Source organism: Dipodomys spectabilis, unplaced genomic scaffold (genome assembly GCF_019054845.1).
Source record: "Dipodomys spectabilis isolate Male_0828 unplaced genomic scaffold, ASM1905484v1 ptg000095l, whole genome shotgun sequence".
NCBI lineage: Eukaryota > Metazoa > Chordata > Mammalia > Rodentia > Heteromyidae > Dipodomys > Dipodomys spectabilis.
The window spans coordinates 19,898,068-19,911,506 of record NW_024870772.1 but is presented as its reverse complement, the minus strand read 5'-3'; the positions used below and the strand labels follow the sequence as shown (position 1 = coordinate 19,911,506).

Here is a 13,439-nt window from a genome sequence, read left to right as displayed (position 1 = left end):
TTACTAGTTTTCCATCACTGTAATAAAATACATTTGATGAATGTATAAAGAGAAAAGATTTATTTGACTCAGGGTTTTAGAAGTTCCAGTCCATGATTGATTGACTCCTTTGTTTTGGAATCATGGGGAAGCAACATATTCACCATCAGAGTTCATGGCAGAGAAAACTCTTATACCTTTGGAGAGGGAAGAAAAGTGAATAAAAATGGGTCCTGAGACACCCCTCCTCTATAGTAGAACACCTATGATCTAACCTAACAATCTCCAACACCTTAAAGGTTCTACCATCTTCCAATAGTACCAGCTGGGACAGCAAGGCAAATGAATCTTTAGGGGAATAGTCAACATTCATTCTGTAATATATGCTTTGTCTTATGAGAGTAGAAACAATATCTTATAATAATTCTCTTCTTCACTGATGCTAATTCAAGGTCCCTAGCTTCTAGGCATGGCTCTTCTTCTTTTGGAAAAAATGCCTTATTTTCCTATTGCTATAGGTACAGGGTTTTTTTTTTTTTTAAGTATTGGAGTTTGAACTCAGAGCTTTGTACTTGCTAGGCAGGTAACTCTCCTAGGTGAGCAATGCCTCCAGTCCTTTTTTTGCTCTGGTTATACTTGAGATAAGATAACCTTGATCCTTAGCCTTCTGTGAAGCTGGGATGAGGACATGACATTGCAATCAACTATTGGTTTAAATGGGAATTTCACACACTTTTTGCCCAGATTAGCCTGGAACTGCTTTCTGTCAATGTCTGCCTCCTGAGTAGCTAGGATTATAGACATGAGCCACCCCCAGCAGCACTTTTTATTAAACATTACATTCTAGGGCAAGACAAGCATGCTGTTGACATTGAGAATGGCAATTTGTATACTCTAGACCCAGAAATGACAGACATACATCCATAGAATTCATGTGATTAGCAAGTATAGAATTCATTGGTCTATACTTTTGTGGTTTACCTTAAAATCGCTATACTTAAAATCTGCAAAATACCTAGATTTTGTAGTCAATTGAATTTTACCTCTTATAATTACTCCATAATTATCCTTTTAAATAAAGCAATATGATCCTATAGAGAAAATTTAGTCTTATTATTTTAAGAAAAAAATCTAATGTCAAATACCAACCAGAACATTAATTAATGTGAACAAGTAACAAGAAAAAATACAAACAATAACATCTCCAGAGCAACTTGACATAAATTTATGTGAAAGCATAAATTAGTAGCAAAAACGTGCATTTCTGAAATTTTCTATTCTTAATTATTATCAATCACAAGTTTCTTTGCCAATGTAAGGATAAAACAAGTCCAACAAATGAAACAGAATAATCCTATTAAAAATCTCTTGGTAATAGGTAAGAATCATTTTCTTTCCATCGGTGATTTTGTTTTATTTTTCAGAATGATTCTAAGGGACATTTACATTTGTTTGTCTGTTCTAAACAAATCTTAATAGGTTATTGCTAGATACCCTAGATCACCTGGCCCTGGTTTACAAATGTTGACCCTTGGATTTTCTGCCATTTCTAAGTGATTTGGCTAAGGTGCCAATTTGGGAGCTCACAAATCGAATAGGGAAATGAAAGGTGGGATATTTTTCTTAAATCCACTAGTCATACTAAAGTCCTGCTGAAAATGGATGGAAATTTCCAACCGCAGTTGCCGAAGAATGTCTTTGGCAGAGCTTAAAGTACCTATCACTTCTTCCAATTTAGCTCTGGGATTCCAAGGTAGCTTCCTGGATTTCTGACAGAGAAGAATTTTCTGAGACTCATGCACTTTGTCCATGAACTGGGGAGTTACTAACAGAAGCCCACAGAAGGATGGGAAACTGTGTGTTTTGTGTACAGCATTGCAATTCAGAATTGTTTTTTGCCCACAATATGTTTTCTCTGAATTCTCACTCCAACCCAGCGCTCAGGCCTCTCTTATGTGCCGTGAACATACCAGACTCTTGCCTTCTCTCTGCCCTAGAGATGGCTTGCCCTTTACCTTCTGTGTCATCACTGAATTCCCGTCTAGATGTCACTTCCTGAGTAGACTTCCACCTGTCATAGTGATAGTACCCACTTCTGCCTTCTTCCTAGCACTTTGCATTTGCTGGTGTATTTCCTCTTACTTGCTTAGTCTATTGTATGTGCTGTTTCCTCCTCATAGGAAACTCAGGCCTGTGAGTGTGGAGACCTTGCTGATCTTTGGTCATTGTGTTCCTCTGTCAAGAGAGGACAGGGTGGTGTTGGTTCATGACACTTGCAAAGATGAAATGAATATGACTGGTAACAGAACTGGGACTCTGCCTTCTCAGCACATGTGATCCAGGGACTACAGGGACCATCCTGTGTAGCATGTTTTTGTTTTATGTTTTTGGGTCCAGTTGTGGGGCCTGAACTCTGGGCCTGGGCGCTGTCCCTCAGCTCTTCAGCTAGAGGCTAGCGCTCTACCACTTGAGCCACAGTGCCACTTCCAGCTTTTTTCTTTTTTGCTTATGTGGTGCTGAGGAATCGAACCCAGGGCCTCAGGCATGCAAGGCAAGCGCTCTACCACTGAGCCACCTTCCCAGCCCCAGCATGTTTTTTTTAAATGTATGTGTATATGTATGTATGGGTATACATATGTATATAGCTGCAAATGGATGTATAAGGGAGTTACAATTATGTCCATTTATATGTACAACACATCTTGATCAGTCACCCCTTCCATTATTCTCCTGCCCCTTCCACAAACCCCTTTCCTCATCAGTCATGCCAAATTTCCCATTTCCTGTCTCACATACATACATTGAGTTTTATGAGTATATTTGTCATGGTTCCCGGTTCCCTTTTCTGTTTATCTGCTCTCCTCCATTCAAAACATGTTTCAGCTTCCTGATAATTACTTTATTGAACGAAGTTTCACTCTTTTATATACTGTACCTTAGTAGCTTTGGTCATTAGATGTGCATATGTCTGTGTTTACATGAGAATTTATATTTTGGATCTAAGATCTACATATGAGTGACCACATGTACCCTGTGTATGATTTTTTTTAGATCTATCCACTTCTCTAAAAATGACACAATTTTATTTTTCTTTGCTGAATAAAATTTCATTTTATGTTTATACACACATATATGTATGTATATATGCATAGGTATGTGTATAGATGCATATGTAATACTTTCTTTATCCATTCACCCATTGTAGGGTATCTGGGCTGTTTCCATAACTAGGCTGTTGTGAACTAGGGTAGTGCTGCAATGAACTTGAACATGTAGGTAGGTACCTTGATTTTATCCTGTCTTCCCATCTTTCGGGTGTTTCTGCAAGACTAAGTTTTATCTTTATAATATGTGCCTCAAAGACAAACTTTTAGAGTACAACTTTTCTTTCTTAGAGTTTAGATCTACTTCTTTGATAACAACTGATTCAATTTACTAATTGAGAGCAAAGAACAAGTAAACATTGTCTTATTTAAATAAACAGAAGGCACTGGGGAGGTTTTGAGAGGTTAACTCTGGTAAGCCACACATTTCAAGCAATTCACTCCTAGCCAAAGGCATTCAGACCAGCTGACTCTGGATCCCTGAGGCCACAGTGTTTTCGTTGAGCAATTTCCCACCTTTGGAAGTCATACAACATTTCTTCTTGCTTGTTCTAAGCCTCTCACTAAGATTCTGACCACTCCTCCCTGTATTTCTTGACTGCTCTTTTGGGGCTCTGTGTCTGATAGTATTTACTGCTCTGTTATAAGGCCTACTGGACTTTATCACACTCCTTTTTTATCACTGCCAAATTCTGCCAGACTAAAATATTTTTTTAATTATTATTCTGCAGTTGTACAGTGGAGGTGCCATCTAACAAAGCAAATTGTGACTACAATGCATCTTGATCAGTGTCACACCTTCACCTTTCTCACTCCCCTTCAACCTACCCCTTCCCTTACTTTGATGAATTTTGTGGTTTATGCAATGAATTCTTCACTGCATTCTCTGCCCCTCACTCACTGTTCTACTTCATTTGTTTTCCCCACTTCAAACTTAAAAGTTTCTTTATGGCAAAGGACATAGCTAACGAGCTAAATGGAAAGATCACAGAATGGGAGAAGACTTGTACTAGCTATACATCAGACAAGGGCTTAATATCCAGAATATACTTAGAACTCAAAAAAATTGAATCCTCAACAATTAAACCCTCAAAGAAACAACAACCCAATTAATAAATGGGCTAATGACTTAGTGAGAAGTAAAAATGACTAATAGACACATGAAGAAATGCTAAGCATCTCTAGCCATAAAGGAAATGCAAATCAAAACAGCACTGAGTTCCACCTAACCCCAGTTAGAATGAACATTATCAAGAAAACAAACAACAAATGCTGGCAAGGATACAGCCAAAAGGAAACTCTATTACAATGTTGGTGGCAATGTATGGTGGTTCAACCACTCTAGAAGGCAGTATAGAGGTTTCTCAAAGAACTAAACATAGAGCTACATTATGACCCAACAGCTCCGCTTCTGGGCATTTATTCATCACACTCTTAATTTATATTGCTGTCTCTAGTAACCATTATACCCAATGAGCACATTTATTCAAAACTTATCATGCACATACCAGGTGCTACTTCCTATATGACCTCTTTCTCTCTGTGAATGCTGCTGTTCTGTGATATTGCTTATTTTAGTGCTGTGCCTGTCTGCAGGCTAGGGATGAGAACACTGAGACTCTAGGGAGAGTTGATCTGATTGTACGTATTAGTTACCCAACTGGAGAGTCAGCATATGCACCTTGCACCAGTGCTGGGACATATCCCCACATACCCCACCATACCACATTTTCCTCTGCACCAGAGCAGCCAAGAATCTTTGTCTGCTCTGGGTCGTTGGTGTTCTTTGCAAACAAGTGGGAAATATGGGCAGTGCTTTGCAGAATAAATCCTACTTGGTGATTATGACAAGGTGTTGCACACAAAACCCTGAAATATAAGGTCCCTTGTAATCAAAACCCTGAAATATAAGGTCCCTTGTAATCACTGTGAAGAAACAAAAATAATCCTAGAAACTGGCTAAATTCTTTCTGTCAATGAAATAATTTATCTCTAGCTCTGACCTCCGATTATACACTTTCTTCTAACTCTCATATTTACTAAAATTGTCAATAGGGAAGCAGCGAAACAAATAGTTGGGTAGCAAAAATATTGTCTGACTTTTGAGTGTCTTCTAGATTTATGAAGCAAGCACTCTTGATTCAGACCCTTGCTGAGAATTAGACTAGAGACTGCCCGTAAAAGGACACCACTTTATAGCAGGCCTCTGTGATGGCATGAAACTTGATGATATTTATAATAATTAGTCTAGATGACCTTGTTTCCCAAGACAAGTGGAGCACCGGATCAGAGCACATCATACTGGCACCAGGCAATCTGTATCACAAACCCTGGCTCATTGTTTATGATGCGCTCTCTTTGCGAAGTCTGCCCCATTCCTAAATAAGCCAAAGCTAGTTGACAAATGGAAAAGTGAGAAAAGTATTACTCTATAAAAAGTAACAACCTAATGGAAGAAAGTAAGCCAAGAAGATGAATGGATTGTTCAAAGAAAAATGCAATAACTAAAATGCATAGCCTTCTTAATGATGGGAACAAAATTAAGACAAGAAAATATTTTTCAATTGTTGTTTGAGTTACTGTACAGCTAGAGCTATCCAGAGTAGTGTAGTGCTATCTAGTCAAATGTGACTGGGTGAAAGGAATGGGTTTAAGAGTCATTTTCTGTGTGTGAAAATACATGAGAATATATGGAATAATTTTTGTAATAGCCCAAACTTGGAAGTAATTAAAAAGTACACAATAAGAAGCCTACCTGTTCAGTAGCATATCCTGTAGCCACTATATTGATCTGGCATCACTGTGACAGATACCTGAAAGAAACAAGTTAAAGGAAGGAAGTACTTGTTTCTCCTTATATTTTCAGAGGTTTTTGGGGTTTTTTTTTCCATAGTCACTTGGCCTCATCATGGCAGAACTGTGATGAGGCAGAACGTCACAGTGGAAGGGTGTGGGAAACCACAGTTGCTCACCTAATAGCAGCCAGAAAGGAGGAGGGGCAGGGGACAAGATACATCTTTCCAGGGCTCATCTGTCATGACTTACTTGCTCCAATGAGACCCAGTTCTCCTACTTTTCGCCACTCCCCAATAATGCCATCAAACCTGGTATTCTTGAATGGATTCATCCGTACATTAGGTCTGAGCCCTCAAGATCCAATTACTTGCTAAAGGTCCATTAAGGGCTGGCAATACAACTCCCAATACATAAGCCTGGGGCAGGGAGTATGTATTCTATTCAAATTATAACAGCCAATTAAATTGAACAAACGAATCTATGCCAATCATATAGAACAGTGCCACAAGAATATTCATATAGAATGAGCATATTTGTATGAAATAATAATTGCTTCCATGTAGTTTAAGGATGTACCAGCCAATATGCTCATGTGTAAATAGGCACACATCTGTTTATATATGCCAAGATTGTACATGAAACTGTATATACTTTTAGAAAGTGGAACTGAAGGGGAAGGAAAACTGGTATTTCTCACCTAGTGTTTTGAACTCATTGAAACTTTTAGTTTAATCATATAATACTTTTTTGAATATATGGTTAGGGAGAGTCTTTCTATGCAATAAAGGCTGGCCTCAAACAGTGATCCTCCTGCTGCTGCTTCCTAAGTGCTGGGATTATAGGTATGTACTATCCTGCCTGGCTTAATCATATATTAGCTTTAAAGAAAATCCCTAGGATATAATTAAAGCATTTCATTAATGGGGAATTTTGTTTTATTATTTCTAAAAAGTAACTTATGTAACTTGTCAAATTTGTTACTTTTCATTGTGATCTGTGCTCCTGGCATTTGGTAATCAGTCAGAAGTATGTCTTTTTTTTTCCTCTGGTGGTGGGGCCTGAACTCTGGGCCTAGGTGCTGTCCCTCAGCTCTTCAGCTCAAGGCAAGCGCTCTACCACTTGAGCCACAACACCACTTCCTGATTTTCTGCTTATGTTGTGCTGAGGAATCGAACCCAGGGCCTCATGCATGCAGGGCAAGCACTCTACCACTGAGCCACCTTCCCAGCCCCCAGAAATGTGTCTTCTTATTATTATATATGCTACCATACATTCTGCTCAGCTCTTCTCTGCCACTCAACTTCTTCAACTGCTCTGTCTGGCCTTTTTCTCTATGTAACCACTGGCAACTAACTTGAAACCATCTACAGTGTCACTTCAGTTCTAATTCTCCTTCTTGTCTCAGAGCTTTGGATAATTATGATTCAGGATAATTTAGATACACCTCACAGACATTAGAAACATATTTAAGTCTTTTTCCAGAAATTGCCTAAACTGCTTGAGAACCATTGAGCATACACTCTATAGTTTGTAGCCCATCAGTTTATTTCATGACCCTTTGATTTGCATATTTTCTTCCATGTCCTTAGTTAAAGTTGAGCCCAGAATACTGTGCACAAAAAGATCTCTGTAAAGAACATCAAACCTTAGGGGGAGGGGAGGAAGCCAGGTGCCAGTGACTCATGCCTGTAATCTTAACTCAAGAGGCTGAGATCTGAGGATTATGGTTCAAGCCAGCCCAGGCCAGAAAGTTTGTGAGAGTCTTATCTCCAATTAACCAGCAAAAAGATGGAATTGGAGATGTGGTACCAGTAGTGTAGAGCATCAGTCTAGAATGGTAAAACTTAGGTATAGTTCCCTGGCCCACAGGTCAAACCCTAGCACTAGTACAAGAGAAAAAGGAAAAAAGGAGGTGGGGGCAGATAAATACACTAAATAAGAGTGGCTTAGGATTGTTTTTGTGATCTCTGTCACTGGAGTATGTGTGATCAGCAGGTGAAAGTATGCCTTACTGAGTGAGTTCCTTGTGACCATGTTGTGGCCCATTCCCATTCGGATTCTGAAGAGACTTGTAGCAGGTCTGATAGTGCTAGGTTTTGCTAAAAGGGTAGTGCAATATGCTGAACAAGTCGCTAGTAACATTTTTATACTGTTTGTGGCCCATTCTTTTGGTTATGGAAGCCAAATGGTTTGCAGAGAAGAGCAAGGAAGGATAAGCAATGTGAAGAAAAGGGAAGTGTTCTCAAGTTGTTTCCTTCCTTTAAAAGGGAAGAGCTTGCAGGAGAGAATGCAAGCTGTAGAAATGTGTCCTTTATTAGAAAGGAATCTCAGTCTGTATTGGCTAACTGGTAAAACAAGTTGCCATCTTGAGAAACAAACCCAATAGCTTCTTCATAAAAGTATACTACTCTCTAATCCCCTTATCTATTTTGTTGGTTTCCCATTTCAATTTGTTATAATGGTCTATTCTGCCCGTTACCTGAAAGAGTGGGAAGAGTGAAAGAAAAACAATGGATTGTCCAATTTATTTAGTGTTGAAAGGTTAGAAATGTCTCTCTGTCACAGAGGCAGAAATAAATGAATGCAAGTCTGCTAGAACCAATAAAGCAAATAAGCAACTAATTCACTGTGATCAGGGGTAGAAGAGCTGACATTTTCTGACACCAGTACAAATCCAGATCTGATGTTCCAGTATTCTGGCTTTCCTTGGCCCTGCCTGATAGCCTGTCCAGCCCTGCTATGCCTCAAGAAAGTGAGCAGCCGGCTAATTGTTTTCAAATTAGCTGCTGCTTGAACAAGGGCACTCAGAGGAATAGTTCAGACTAGAGACTGCAAAATTCTCCCAGCCATCACCAACACAATAGCTAACAGCCTCTCTCTGCCAAAAACTAACCACAGTCACAAAGGTACCAAGGAAAGACAGCTGCCGGCTAACAAAGACATTTCCTGTTCTCCCCAGAGATGCCCACGACAGTAGGTGTTGCCTTCTGGACAACTCAACATGGAGTTGCTTTCCTGGCTCCCAGAGCACACCACAGGAACTGTCCTCTAAGCAATTTTGCTTGTGACATAGCTCTCATAGTGGGCTCATCTCTAATCACCTCCAGCTCCTCTAGTGATTTTATTTTGTAGTGGGGTACTGGGCCTTGATTTGCATCCGACTCCTGAAGCAGGACATGATATGGAAGGCTAGAATATTAATTCTGATACACAGCGTAGTCCCAGTGGTATTAACTCCTAACTGGCCAATAATCCTGCCATGAAAGAAATCTCTGCTTTCAGCCCAACTTCTTTAAGTCACTGGAACCTGGCAGATTTGACTCTAAGCCTTAGGAGGGCCACCATGCCAGGGACATGAGAGGTAGGACAAGTGTTATTCCTGAGTGAGGCTCCTGCTCCAGCGGGACAAAGAGCAGAGTCCATTAAGAAGGAGATCAGAGCCCCACTTCTCTCTGCTGCCCTTATTCTTCCCAGGCAGGAAGTCCTGCCCCCCAAACTCACTCTTGCTCCTGTCACCTCATTTCCATTAAAACAACCATCTAGTGCTCCCTCCCTAAAAGGGTTGATGCTTTATAGAAGTTCCCACCCCACCAGCTTTTGATGGCAAGAGATACTTGCACTTGGCCTTTTGCTACTTCAACCCCCCTATGTAAATCAGGATTTGAGATGGGTTGTGCACCCTCCTGACTCTCCCTATTTCTCCCTTCTGAGATAAGCACGTTTTCAGCTAGCACACCTGCAGCTCAGCCACTGTTTCTCCTGGCTGTTTGGGCAGAATGTATCCTGATCTGTACTGTCAACTACCATTGCTTCACACTGGACTTTGCACTTTCACAGCTGCTTTGAGCTTTTTCTGCTCATTGGACTGTGTGTCTTTCCCCCTTCTATCTACTAAAATATCACCTAACTAGTTCTGTATTCTTTTCCTCCTCTCCTGTCTCCTCTCCTCTACATTTTCCTCTCCTCCTCTCATTGTCCCATTTCTTTCCCTACTCTTCCTCTTCCTCCCTTGATGATCCCTGACAATAGAAATAGCTTTTGTAAATCTTATCACATCCTTTGTTTGCCACAGAATTACATATGGTATTTGTGACTATCAACCTTTATTATGTATTATAATTTAAATCATTCAATGTTATTTAATATTTAGATGGCATGTGCTTAGAGTTTCAAGATGTATACACTTAGATTTTCACGTTCTTCTGTGGACTTGTTTCGATTCAATTATCATCAAGCTTAAGGACACTATTTAAGTATCTGAAAATATTTTTTTCAGTAAAAGAAAGAGTCAATCATGAATGGATGTTTCAAGATGTTGGAGGAACTTTGCTTTCTGTTGTTGCTCATTTCCCAGCTGTGACATTTCTAAACAAAATGGTAAGATGTGGCAGCTCAGCTCTCAGCTGTTAACTTACCATGAGGGTGAGAGGTCCATTATTTAATAATTTGAATTCATAAGAAAAATACTTTGGACAAATCTAAACATAATTAGGAAAGTACAAGTTGTAGAAGAGTCAAAACAGAATTAGTATTTGATACTCTTTGATAATGAAGGTAATACAAAGTTCAAGGGAAAACCTACTGTTTTATGACATCAGCCTGTACAAAATATTTCTTTAGTTTTTTTGCTACATATTTGAAAAATAGCTTTACAGAAAACTAGACCCCTATGCCTAGTTACTTCTTTTAATTGCTTCATTATTTTCCAGGGAACTTCAAATAGAATGAGAATGATTAAATGTTCTGAAAAAAATTAATATTATTTACATCTCGTGAGGCAGAGAGTGCTTACCACAGGATGCTTTTTGCTATATATTGAGCATCCATTTTTTATCAAATGCTTTTCATTTTAGGAAATGGTACCCAGAAGAGGATAATTGAAGTGGTAGTGTGGTGGGGAGGGAGGCTTGGGGAAGATTGAGAGCTGGTAAACGGGGAAGGAGGTTGGTTGTAACTGCTGAACCATCTTCTACTTTGATTTCTCTGCTCTGTGCTATCTCTGGAAAGCAGTATGTCATCTAGAACTGCAGCGGAGCAGATTCATACATATTTACTAGTTGCAAATTATAAATGTGCGGCCCAGAGAAGAGCAGTGCTCTTTGTCTTTCTGCTTTTCTTTCTTCCCTAATGATTCAAAACTCCTCTATACACTCAGAATTTGGAGTCTTGTTTTGTAGCTTGTCATCTCCTTTGTACATCAGTTAGGTCTTTGTGATTTAAATGGAATTCTACTTGCAGTTGCATTTTATTTTCCTTGCATGGAGGTCAGCTGAAGTTCTCTCTGTCCAGTGTCGAAGCTTTGATGTAATGATTTATTAAGGTACTAGGAGAGATATTGATCCTGCTAATAGCTTCTGCCTCGCCACATAATGTTTTACATTTTACTTGGCTAAAAGACCATATTCCCTCTCTCCCCATCTGATTGACCATAAATGCTTTGGCCTTTCTTCAGTAATTATCTCACCAAAGCAGTGGGTAAAAGTCAAGTATTTATAGACTAATTAGTGGAGTCAACATGTCAGGATGGAATACTTTACATAATCTCAAGAAGTATGGCACATTACTGAAGAGGTGGGTGTAAGGCAAAAGACAAAGGGTAAGACTACAAACATCCAAAGACATACTTCCTTTCATGGTTGTTGCCTTATCAATGATTATTAGGATTCAGCCAGGGTGATGTTTTAGTAATATACTTTTAGATCAATCTCCTTTAACTTTTTAAAATTATTTTAAAAACATGTATTACTGAGGAATCAAACCCAGTTCTTTATGCATGCTACACAAGCATTCTACTACTCAGCTATATTTCCAGCCCTCCTTTGACTTTTGAAATCTTTGGACTATTACTGGGTATGAGATGTTGCAGTTTCAGATTTTCTTTCTTTTTGTTTTGAGAGTTCAATGTCTCAATATATCAATGGTATTATTATTTTTTATTTGTTCATTTGTTTTGGTTTTTTGGTGGGAATGATATTGGAGATTGAACTTTGGGCTTCACACTTGCTATTCAACTGCTCTACCACTTTAACTACATCTCTACCCTTTTTAGCTTTATTTATTTATTTTTTAAAAGAGAGGGACCCATGCTTTTACCTCAGATTTTTATATTCCTGTATAGGTGGAATTACAGGTTGTGAGCCACTGCCCCTAGCAATAATTCTTTTTTTGGGGGGAGGGGAAGGAGAAGCAGTATTAGGATTTGAATTGAGGGCCTTACACTTGCCTAGAAAGTGATTGATCTATTATGCTGCCATCCCATGGTATCATTTAACACTAGAGCTCTTGGATAGATAAACATTGATTAGAATGCAAGGATTACTTTGTTGTATATGAAATTACTTTCTATTTTAAAAATGTGTTAAGAAACAGTGATTTTTTTGGTCTGAAGATAAAACAAACATTTCTAGTATACTAGAAAGCCTATCAGGCAGAGAGTCTAAAAACCTAGTCTGCCTCCTGCCTTTGTCACTTGTGCCCCCTGGCATGTCCCTGTTCTAGCCCCTGTCCTTTGAGTACCAATTTTCTCATTTTGAATTTTGAAACTAAATATACAAAAATATAAAAATCCAAAGTGATCATGAACGTTCAATTATTTTATAAATTGCATAGTACTCAAGAGCTGAGAATTTTAAAGAAGAAACTCTTAAAAAGATCATTTGCAATTATATAACAGCTGTGAAAAAATATTTTCAGGATAAATGTAGGCAGAAATAGTATTACAGTCTAGACTGTAATGTAAAATTAGTAATGATGCTCACTAGTATCACCCATGGCCCTTCTTATTCAAAAGGCCAAATCTTATGCCTTTTGTATCTATGTACATTTTGAGGTGGTTGAAAAAAAAATCTCTTCGGATTGTCAGGAGGAGATTGTAGAATTTCTTTGGAAATAACCAGATATATCTCATTCCCAGGACCCATATGTAATCATTCATCTTTTCCCCAAGAGGCATTATTGAATTTTTTGCTTTTTCACAATATTCTAGACCTGTAAAGTGAAACAAAACTGATCACAAACCAGCAGTACTTGAGTATTATGTCTGCATTAAGTGAGCATTACTATATGGTATATTCATTGTCTTGTTCTTACTTCACCCCTCTACTTTCTGTTATCTTCAGGAGCTAACAAATCATAAAGATAGAATCCAGAGGAACACTGGTCCATACAGATGACATCAGAAAAGGAGAAAGTAGTCATATTTAAGTGAGTCAGTTTTGAAGAAGTGGTGAGTACTTTGAGACCAATGAAATACAAACTTGGTTTTGCTTTTCCATTCTTGTCATCAGGGCAGCCAAGTATCAAGCCTAGTCTATCTTCTGTATATCTTTGGTGTTTTCTCCCCTCTCTCTCTCTCTCTCTCTCTCTCTCTCTCTCTCTCTCTCTCTCTCTGTCTCTGTCTGTCTCTGTCTGTCTCTGTCTGTCTCTGTCTCTGTCTGTCTGTCTCTCTCTCTGTGTCTGATGGAAAATGACTGATGGCCTTCAGACTACACATTGCAAGTTTCACTAACTTAGCACATAGATGTTACATCTGTAACTTCCTGCCCCACTGCCATGTTTAAG

At 38.8% G+C, this 13,439-nt stretch overlaps 1 protein-coding gene across 1 annotated transcript in view; it reads left to right on the top strand.

Moving 5' to 3' along the window:
• Enox1 (ecto-NOX disulfide-thiol exchanger 1) overlaps positions 1-13,439 on the top strand; it is a 540,384-nt gene that overhangs the window by 198,730 nt on the left and 328,215 nt on the right. The window contains exon 4 of the mRNA XM_042685602.1: positions 12,998-13,104. The gene's annotated coding sequence lies outside the window, so the exon portion shown is untranslated. The remainder of the gene's footprint in view (positions 1-12,997; positions 13,105-13,439) is intronic.